At 43.3% G+C, this 10,010-nt stretch overlaps 1 non-coding gene across 1 annotated transcript; it reads left to right on the forward strand.

Annotated features, from left to right (window-relative positions):
- Nucleotides 1-499: 499 nt before the first annotated feature.
- TRNAR-ACG lies at nt 500-572 on the forward strand. The gene has a single exon. It is a non-coding gene; the product is annotated as a tRNA-Arg (tRNA).
- Nucleotides 573-10,010: the final 9,438 nt, after the last annotated feature.

Raw genomic sequence — 10,010 nt, forward strand, 5'->3', positions numbered from 1 at the left:
CAGCATCTCGTCATAAATTAGGCGCAGGGGCTATTAAAGACAGGCATGAAAAACAGGTCTTTGATAAATGGCCCCCAAATTCTCCAGATAAACTCATTATAGATTCTTTATCTCTACAATTTACAATATAGTGGAAACCCACACATTTGAAATTCCTCTTTTGGTCCAGCAGGTGTCAGTATTCATCTCTTCTTTTTAATTATCACGTGATTTGTCAAAGGAGCACATTTTTACATTATGTACAACTGATGAAATCTCTAAAGTAATGCAATTTCAGTTAAAAAAAATATGATTTTCATCTTCATAGAGTTGGAGATTAAACTTTTAATACCTTTTATTATTAATGTTTTATTATTAATATTCAATGTAAATTATTGAAATAGTTTTTTAGAAGAAAAAAACTGTAATAACAATTTTAGACTTATTACTGCTAATAAGAAAAAGGACCACTGACGTGATGACTCCCCCAACAATGAACAGTCTCAGTAGGAGCCTTAAAGGGCCAGTGGCGCAATGGATAACGCGTCTGACTACGGATCAGAAGATTGTAGGTTCGACTCCTACCTGGCTCGAGGTTTTTTTTTTTTTTTTTTTTTCACCAAATACTAAAATATTTATTTTATTCAGTTGTACAAAGAAAAAGTTACAAATATAAACATATTACATGAACAATAAGGAGAACAGTAGGAGACAATCAGCCAAGCATCTACAGATTAAGTTCATTCAACTGGCTTGATTTCAAGCATCATGCTTTTGGTCTTCTTCCGGATCTGCTTAGTTTTAGATTTTACTAACGTCCCTCTCCTGCATTCTTACCACAACCTTGTTTCCTCCATTGTCAAAATTCTCATCCGTCTCTTTATGCTCCTGCTTATAGCGCAATTAGAAAGCTACACGCCATTGACCCTCAGAAACTTACAGACTCTCTAAAGTCAGCATTGTCCCCAGCCTCCTCCTTCTCCTCCCCTGATTTCCCCGAAAAACGCTTCAATCAGTGGCGCCCATAGCAAGGATCAAACCAGGCCCCCCACACAGGACAGAAGGGTTTCCTCCTAAACCCCTTTCAATGATCCTTGGGCCATTTCTCCACGGCCTCATTTGCTAAAAGTTGTTCCTTAAGAGGGTAAAGTCCTGACCAAGTTTTCACCTCCAGTAGAAGAGGAGATAATCCCAACTAATCCCAACTGGACCCCATAGCAGTTGCATGGTCTGCCGCTATGGTAGTTACACCCTGGCTTCAATGATACCCAAATAAGCCCCCTGGATGGAGTAGCGCCCCCTATACTCAGAATCTCCCAACACAGATTGAAGTAACCCTGGAACACTCAAACCCAGCCTGACAGATCCGAAAGTACCCTTACCCTTAGATAGTTATAGTTATTCCTTTCCAACCCCGTCATGTGTCATTGTGTTCTCAATAGAGAGAGGGGAATAAGCTGTTGTCAGAAACCTTTAGGGTTATCTACCTTTAGGGAAAAAGCATTGGGCATATCTGAATTTACCATGCCTGACCATTCTTTCCTCCGACATATACTGATGGTCACCCTTTTGTCCCACTGATATTGGTGGGATTGGCTGATGTTCAGCTAATGCTTCTGGCCTACCCAGAATATATAATATAAAATATAACATAAAATCCAGGCATTTATAACTTCTAAAAGGAAAAATAAATGGTTGGTAAAACATAGATGCTTCAGAATTGTCATTACATGCAAGTAGTTTCTTTTAAAAAAAAACACGTTAGGCGAGGTTACAGGACTGAATTAGGTTGCATACTTAAGGGGTTAAAGGGGTTGTCCAACTTTATCCCCAATTTGGCCAGAACAGTGTTGTTCATAAAGGAAGAACCCACTCATTTTGCATTGCCAATCTGTTCCAGTACCACGGGTCCAGTAAAGCTCCTTCCGGTCTCCGATGTCCAAATGGGGGTCACATGTGCCCATGGGGTCAGCCAGTGGCCACAGTTGTGAGATGTCCTCAAGTGGCACGTGACCCAGCAGCTACCGTACGTGCCAACAGGGGACATGTTATTGCTGAGGCCAGTTATTGGTTGCAGAGGTGGTGCATGTAACATTATCCAGAAGTTTACACGCCAGGGACCAGAAGCAGCTGGATTAGACTGGACCACATCGACAGTAAGCAGGTGAGTATGTTTTTCCTTTACGTACAGCCCTGTCTTGGCCAAAATGAAAATTTGGGATAAAGCTGGACAACGTCTTTAAGCCTTTGAAGATGTGGCTTAATTTGGTCCTGTAATGGGGGAGATCTGATGGCACTGGGGTGGGGGAGAGTTGATGGCACTAGGATGGGGGAGATCTGATGGCACTGGGGTGGGGGAGAGCTGAAGGCACTGGGGTGGGGGAGAGCTGATGGCACTGGGGTGGGGGAGAGCTGATGGCACTGGGATGGGGGAGATCTGATGGCACTGGGGTGGGGGAGAGCTGATGGCACTGAGATGGGGAGATCTGATGGCACTGGGGTTGGGGGAGAGCTGAAGGCACTGGGGTGGGGGAGTGCTGAAGGCACTGGGTTGGGGGAGAGCTGATGGCACTGGGATGGGGGAGATCTGATGGCACTGGGGTGGGGGAAAGCTGAAGGCACTGGGGTGGGGGAAAGCTGAAGGCACTGGGGTGGGGGAGAGCTGAACGCACTGGGGTGGGGGAGATCTGATGGCACTGGGGTGGGGGAGAGCTGAAGGCACTGGGGTAGGGGAGAGCTGAAGGCACTGGGGTGGGGGAGAGCTGAAGGCACTGGGGTAGGGGAGAGCTGAAGGCACTGGGGTGGGGGAGAGCTGAAGGCACTGGGGTGGGGGAGAGCTGAAGGCACTGGGGGAATGGAGCTGATGGCACTGGGGGGAACTAAAATACTTGGGCTGATCGCACAGGGGGGAACGAAGGGTGTTGGGGACTGATGGCAGGGGGTCTGATGAGTTTTTATAAAAGAAAACAGTCTATTAATTCATTTTTTCTTATTAGATTACTTGATTAATCATAAAAAATAATCAGTAGAATACTCGATTACTAAAATAATCGTTTACTGCAGCCCTAAATGACATTTTAACTTTATTCCGTGGAACAGGACGTTTATGGAGATACCAAATTTATATGATTTTTGTTTTGTTTTACTACTTTTGAAAAAATAAAATCGTCTTTAAATTCTCTAAAATTTAAATATTCCACATACCTTGTTATTTTCCTACCAGCAAAACTGTATTGATACCATTTTGGGTTACATGGGACAGTTTCACAATTTTTTATTGACTTTATTCTGGCAAATTATATTTATTATATATATTATATCTTAAAAAAACTTTTTGTAGACCCCTTAGTACCATGAACTTGCTGGAAGCAGGGTGTATTAGTAGCTGGGACATAAAAGGCTGATCAGCTGTTTGAGAAGGCACCAGCACCTCCTGTGAGCGCTGAGGCCTACTCTCTGCTCACCAAGGAGAGCGCCGGCCGTACATTGTATAGCAGCTGTGTTTGGTATCACACTCAGCTCCAATCACTTCAATGGGGCTGAGCTGAGCCTAAGGCACATGACCGATGAACATGTCATCACATGGCCTAGGTAAAGCCGAGAGAAGGCCGCGGCACAACTGTGAGCACCGGTGCCTTCTCAAACAGCTAATCGGCGGGGGTCCTAGGTGTCGGACCTGCTCCCCACCCTGATCAGATAATGAGGACCTATCCAGAGGATAGGTCATCAGTTGTAAAGTCTCGGAGAACCTCTTTCAGTCTAAAGTTTTTACCAAACCCGCTATGGGTGCACTCAGAACAGGTGACAAAGACATTTACTAAAAATGGACCTAAGAGGTGAGATAATCTGCACTGCTTTTAGTAAGTAGAGATAAACCTGCCAGTGACACTTACACACAGCTCGCTTTCATTTGCTACATTCTTGCTTCTATTTGTTTTTCCACTGCTGTATGTGTTTAACATCTGTGCTACACAGTAATTTACAGTAACATGGCAGACAAGATGCTGAATCACCACAAAAGAGCTGGGCGTGTAGGGGGCCAAAAATCTGACTGTCCTAGAAGCAACATTGTTGACCGTGATACCAAAGAGACACACACAAAATATATTAAAGGGGTGTTCCTTGCTCCTTTTTCTAAAACATATTTTTTTTATTGGAATACCATCATCAAATTGACAAGATAAACGAAAAAGTCACATACATATGGTACTAGTTTTACATTTTCAGACATAACTTGAAAGAACTATCCAACAATAAAGGATAATGCTAAGAGTGCCTTCAAAAAAACTTCCTTGAAACCCAAATTGAATTAACGTAGCATCCAAAAACCCCAATGGACTTTGTTGAATGTCTTCTCTGCATCCAAAAATAGGACCATAGAAGACGTTCCTCGTTGTACTAATATGTCCATATCGGGTGAGTAAATTAGTATGTCATCGAGGTAAATAACATCAAACCTCCCCACCAAATGATGAAAAATGTCATTGATAAAGTGCTGGAAGACTGCCGGGGCATTAGTCAAGCCAAAGGGCATGACCAGGTTCTCGAAGTGGCCCTCAGGGGTATTGAAGGCTGTCTTCCATTCATCCCCTTCCCTGATTCTTATCAGATTATAAGCCCCTCTTAAATACAACTTAGAAAATACCTTGGCTCCAACAATCTGATCAAATAAATCCGGGATCAAGGGAAGAGGATAAGAATCATGGACAGTAATGATATACAGTTCCCGGAAATCTAGACATGGTCTAAGGGTCCCGTCTTTTTTTTTATTTTTTTTAAAGAAGCCAGCTGCCATAGGTGACTTAGATGGTCTAATATGTCCTCTCGGCAATATACTCCCGCATAGCTACTCTTTCGGGTTGGGAAAGATAATATAGCCGAGATTTTGGCAATTTAGCTCCGGGAATAAGATTAATCGGACAATCATACTCTCGGTGAGGGGGTAACTCCTGATCTCCACCCTCAGAGAATACGTCAGCAAAATCAGAAAGAAACTAAGGTAACGCCTTAGTGGATACCACAGAAATAGATCTGCCGAGACAGTTGTCCATACAAAAATCACTCCAATTACTGATTTGTCTAGTTAGTTTGCCAATCAATGGTAGGGTTATGTTTGATCAACCATGGTAAACCCAGTACCAGATGAGCAGGCAAACCTTTCAGTACAAAACAAGAAATGGGCTCAACATGAGAAACACCCACCCTCAAATGAATATCCTGCACAATATAAGTTAGATACTTTTGCGAGAGAGGAGCAGAATCAATAGCAAACACTGATATCCCTTTGCTTAATGAGCTTGTTATAAAACCATGACTCTGGACAAATTGATAATCAACAAGGTTAACCCCTGCACCACTGTCAACAAATACTTCTAACTTAATATTCTCAGAGTCTAGCGCCACCATGGCAGGCAGGAGAAATCGGGTACTGCAGGTATAATACATATATACTTTCTCTGACTCCCTATTCATGCTACCAAGGGTAATGGAACTCGTTTTATTGGAAAGAACCCCCCTTTTTTTTCCCACTTTGAGGCTTCCTAAAAAGACACACATTAATGAAATGTCCTTCTTTACCACAGAAGAAACAGAATCTTCCTATTACCATAGCAATAAGAGACCTGACCTAGGTTCAAGTGTCACTGTGCCCCGAGGGACAGGAGGGACAGTTTCCCCACATGATAGTGCATCCTGGTTGAGGGGAACGCTGCACCTCTCCCTCAGGCGTCTATCAATCTGCATGGCCAGGGACATGGCCGCCTCCAAAGAATTGGGGTTTTCATGAAATGCAAGAGCGTCTTTTAATCTCTCAGACAGCCCCTGACAGAACTAACTACGTAGTGCTGGGTCATTCCACTCCGAGTCAGTCGCCTATTTTCTAAATTCGGCACAATATGACTCAGCAGAACATTCTCCCTGACTCAAGCTACGCAGCTTAGATTCAGCCAGGTCTGGATCATCATAAATCAGGCCCAGGGCTCTAAAAAATTCATCCACTGATCGGATGATCACTAATCTATTAGATAGTAGTTTGAAAAAAATCTTTAAATTTGAGTTTAGTAGGGATATAGGACAAAAATTGGCTGGGATGTCAGGAGATTTGCCTGCTTTGGGTAGTGTGACTATCATAACTGAGAGCATTTATTTGGGAATTGAATGTTCAAGAAAAAACTGTTGGAAACAATCTTTTTAAATGCGTGGCGAGAATAAGGGAGAATATTTTAAAAATATTCATGAGAAATAAGAAGGATGTAGCCAGTGGCTTATTACAGGCAATGTTTCGGCTTATTACAAGCTGTAAGGAAACCAAGTATGTTTAAACCACATTCGGTAGTTTCCTCCAGAACCGCCAGAGCCTGGTGAATATAGCGCTCCGTTCGGGAGTTGAAGTAGACGAATTTCATCCGAAATGCCAATAACTTTATAAGATGATTCCCTTTATAAGGCATGCGGATCCCAAAACATCAGCCGAAGTCAAGAAGAAGGGTACAAATAGAACACACTTTAATTATCACACACAGGCTTTTATGCAAGTCCCCATGCAAGGGGACATCCCACAGGGAGGGACACAGTATAGCCAATCAAGTACAATGGAAACATAAAACCCTTCCAGCATAAACATACAATGACCTCCCCTAGTCCTGGAGATAATCAAGCCTGAAAAGTAACTACTTGATTATCTCTAGGCAGAAAAGTCACAGTTTTCCCCAATATCTGGAACACCCCTTTATACATGAGGTATCCCCACAAATCATATGTCCCCTGATAGCCCCGATCTGGGGGATTAACATATTCAAATTTTACCCAGATCGGTTTAGGGGTTCTCAAAGAGACATGGAAGTCTTCTGTGACCGTTTCACCCTGGGTGGGCTGCCCAAAATAGTTCCATAAGTTTGGGTGTTTTTGCCAGTCACTTTAGAAAAAGGGAAAAACGAATAAAGTACCGCATGGATTCCCCTGGCTCCTAGCAGCGATTGTTCCCCTCCTTCGTATGCACAAAAGTACCGAATAGCGCTCTTCTAGCTATTCGATACCTATAGATCCAGCGTTCGTTTGTTTTGAGACCGGTGTTCGGGGAGTAGAGTGTCCGATTTTAGTTCCAGACACTCGACGACCAAGTCCCGCTGCCTTTGTTGGGCTGAAAGAAATATGGCCGCGGTCTCCCCAGCCACGTGGCGTTCGGTAGTACGAACGCTGGCCGCACACGAAGAGGGCTTAATTGAAGCAGGTTTTCAGGTTTAACGAGCCAGGGAGGGTGGTCTTCGTTCGGTAGTTACACCTACCGAATGGCATAGGAAGAAATATTGAAAGAAAAGGGGGATTTCTTCACACAAGCCTTTCTCACGCCATGGGCAATGGCTTAAGAAAGGCTTGTAATAAGCCGAAACGTTGCCTGTTTTTATGTATTTTGTTGACAGGAATAAATATGCAAGTAGAAGCTGCTGGCTACATCCTTCTTATTTCTACAGTACATATTGTAGCTGTGATCAGCCTGACCGCTGGTAGCCTTGCATCTGATGCTAAAAGACATTGGGCATTGGTGCTGTCTCCACATTATTTATGGTCATTATAGTATTCATTAGTCAGTCTGTCAGAACCTGCCAATTTATTCAATTACCTGAGTGATCTCATCTATATGTATATCCGCGTTCAATTTGGACAAATGTTCGATTGATAACTTGGGAAGAGGGACTTTGTTCAGAAAAGCATCAATTATCTCTGCACTTGGCTGAATTGTCTCACCGTCTTGGCCAAGATTATATCATTTAGAATAGTAGGATGCAAACTTATTGGCTATATCCTGAGGATTCATCATTTTTCATCCATCCGACCCTTTTAGAAAGGGAATTCTAGACTTGGCTGATTTTGCTTTAATCCTATTTGCCAGGGATTTGTTAGCTTTATTCCCTCTATAATAATACATGGTTTTAGATTTACGAAGGTGAAATTCAAATCTGGACTGCATCAGCATACATAATTCGTACCTAAGATTTTTTAATTGGGAAGAGTACATAACTTTGGGGAAAATGTTATGATTATTTTCTATAGACTTAATCTAGCAGATAAAATCCTCTATCTTCTGATTTCTTTTTTTCTTTTATAGGGCAGAATATTTAAAGGGTTTCTCTCATGAGAAATAACGTTATGTAGCTGACTGACATTAGCGATGTGCTAATAGTACATAACAGTGTGCTTTATAACTCCCTGCCTGCCGCCACCGTTCTCTTAAAATCAAGACGTTTAAAATATGCTAATGAGCCTCTAGGTGCTACTGGGGCGTTGCTGCAGCACCTAGAGGCTCCGTCTTCTCACCATTTGGCACGCCCATGTCCAGTTGATTGACGTCCTAGTTCTCCTCAGTGTCCCGTAAATCCCGCGCCTGCGCCGCCTGTTTACTATTCGGAGCAGTGAGTGAAGCCGGCAGCAGGATTTACGGGACGATGAGGAGAACTCGAAAGTCAGTCAAGTGTACATGGGCGTGCGAAAGGGTGAGAAGACCGAGCCTCTAGGTGCTGAAGCAATGCCCTAATAGCACCTAGAGGCTCATTAGCATATTTTAAAAGTCTTTATTTTAAGAGAACGGCGGCGGCAGGCAGGGAGTTATAAAGCGCACTGTTATGTACTGCTGACATTAGCACATCGATAATGTCAGGTAGCTACATAACGTTATTTCTCATAACAGAAACCCTTTAAGAAAAATGCCCCTCATGACTACCTTATGGGCGCACCATAGTGTTGATAATATGACTTCCAGGGTATTATTGATTTCAAAATACTGTATGAAACAGGTGTAAGTATTCCACTTTATTCAGGATAGAGTAATTCAGGATTCCATGGTGCAAAATGTGAAGTAGCATATTGTAATGTAATAACTATGGAGGTAGGAGCATGACCGGGTCAAGTTATAATACCTATGTCCTCAGAAATTATATTCTGCAATACATTTTAATTGTCACGTCCTGCCCCGTGAGAGGCCTGAGAAGGTCTGACAGACTTGCTACACATGAGTCTGACAGTTTGTTCTGTTTCTCTTTGTTGTGGTTTTGGCCAGGTTCTGCTCATTAGCTACTTGGTGGTGCTATTTATACCCGCCTCTCACTATAGCCCTTGCGGTTTATATTTGCTTCTGGAGTTCCCAGCTGGTGTTTGGTGGATCTCCTGCTCCCCGTCCATCTTAAGCTAAGTCCTACTCCTTCCCTCTCAGTTTTAGCTAGGCTTAGAATCCAGCGCATGAGCACTTCCACCTTCAGGATTTGCTCATGTTGACAGCAGTCAGGGAAAGGCTCAAGGATTTTTAAGTGGTGACCTTTCCCTGTTTCTTAGCTTTGGGGCCTAGCCTGGTGTTGTTTTTGTTGTATTTGGTTTGTTTCCCTTCCCTCACCTACCGTGACATTATAAACCGCCTATACCGTCATTTTGTTTTCTTCCTTTTTGCTCTGTGCGAAATGGAAGCTGTTGATGCACTGGTGGATCGCATGCAGGAATTATCTTGGGAGGTAGCTGACCTCCGTAATTCTGTTGTACTGTGTCAGAGATTTCTGGCGTCTGGCTCTGTTGGTGGGAACCAGGCCAGCCTTGAACCTAAGGTCGCTCTCCCAGATAGGTTTTCTGGGGGAAGTGATAATTTTGTTCGGTTCAGGGAATCTTGTAGATTGTATTTTCATCTACGTCCGATCTCATCTGGAGACGAAAATCAAAGAGTAGGGATTATCATTTCTCTGCTAAAAGGTGATGCTCAGTCTTGGGCCGTTTCTCTGCCGATCGGTTCTTAGTCCCTCCGATCAGTGGATGAATTTTTTAGAGCCCTGGGCCTGATTTATGATGATCCAGACCAGGTCTCTCTGGCTGAATCTAAGCTGCGTAGCTTGAGTCAGGGAAAATGTTCTGCTGAGTCATATTGTGCCGAATTTAGAAAATAGGCGACTGACTCGGAGTGGAATGACCCAGCACTACGTAGTTAGTTCTGTCAGGGGCTGTCTGAGAGATTAAAAGACGCTCTTGCATTTCATGAAAACCCTGATTCTTTGGAG

This window comes from Bufo gargarizans, unplaced genomic scaffold (assembly GCF_014858855.1).
Source record: "Bufo gargarizans isolate SCDJY-AF-19 unplaced genomic scaffold, ASM1485885v1 original_scaffold_889_pilon, whole genome shotgun sequence".
In the NCBI taxonomy this organism is placed as follows: domain Eukaryota; kingdom Metazoa; phylum Chordata; class Amphibia; order Anura; family Bufonidae; genus Bufo; species Bufo gargarizans.